This window comes from Brassica oleracea, chromosome C4, assembly GCF_000695525.1.
Source record: "Brassica oleracea var. oleracea cultivar TO1000 chromosome C4, BOL, whole genome shotgun sequence".
In the NCBI taxonomy this organism is placed as follows: Eukaryota; Viridiplantae; Streptophyta; class Magnoliopsida; order Brassicales; family Brassicaceae; genus Brassica; species Brassica oleracea.
The window spans coordinates 39,478,790-39,480,207 of NC_027751.1; positions in this window are offsets into that span (position 1 = coordinate 39,478,790).

Genomic DNA, 1,418 nt, shown 5'->3' on the forward strand with positions numbered 1-1,418 from the left:
AACATGTAATTATTCTTAGTCTAATTATGCAACCTCAAACATGTATTTATGCATGAAAAATATCAAGTTATACAAGCATAAAATCGGCCAAGACAAAAACCTTAATAACTCAGGGGTTCTAGGTTTTAGCATGCATGCAATTTCAGTTTTATGTTTATGTTTCGATTTCTAAAATTAAAACATGTAATTTCTATTAGAGATCAGATCAAACAATTAGGTTTTATCAATCCTATCATGTGATTAACAAAATCGAAATATGCATGATGCAATCAATACAGTAATGCACAAACAAATCTCTCGGCCAAGTCAAAGATCAAGCCACACGGCTACTTGATGGAATCAATTCATTACCATCCTAGATAAGATTCTAAGTGTAATTGCAATCAATCAATATGATCAAATTAGGTTATGTATGAATGATGCAACAAGCCGCACGGCCACAATATATGATCAAGTCTAGAACAATTAACCTAGCATGTAGTTTCAGTTTCAACCGGATTATACAGTTTCAGATTAAAGTATTCGATATCAAACAATCAAGACTAGGTTATATGGAAACACTTATCCTAACAGGCGGTTAGGGTTTCAATTAAAACAAGCAATACGATTTCAATTCATTCATATTTATCAATATCAGATTCGAGTATGAGATTTAAACAATCTTAGCAACAAATCTATGTGATCAAGACAATCAATTCGATTTCAAGTTTCAAGCATTAGGGTTTTCAATTTCAAACTATCAAAGCTAGTAATTTCGATTTCAACATGATCAAATTCAATCTCAATCAACATTCAACTAGTTTTAATCAATCCATCAGATTTTGAATTAGGGTTTATGTAAAAATCGAATGTGTTTTAGGGTTTTAGGTTTTCGAGTTTGATCTTAGATCAATGGGATTCAATTTGAGATTCAAAACCATTAAAGATTTCGATTTTAATTGATCAATTGATCAATCTCGATTTAGGGTTTGAGGGTATCGAACTTTCGAGCTTCGATTTACTCTTTGGTGTTTTGATCTATTATCCTATGGTTTTTTATTCATAGAAGATTAGGGTTTTATGGTTTTAATTCTTTATCAAACAATCCATATTCGATTATGGGTTCTTAGGTTTCGAATTACCTTTAATCTTAGATGTTTGTTGAACGGACCACCAAAGGGATGAACCGCAAACTGGAACACGAACGGGACGCGAGCTGACTGCTATCGGATCGTGAACAGACTGAGGCTGAGGCCGCGAGCTGTCTGTGAGCTGGAGTTGTCGCGAACGGGATGCTTGCTGTCGGGAACGCGAGCTGTCCGGGATGCGAGTTGAGGCTGAGTTCGTCTGAGCTAGGATCGGACTGAGATCGTCTGTAGGCTAAGCTGAGACGGATCGGGAACGCCTATGAACTCCTTTTGATCTGAATGGAAAAGATA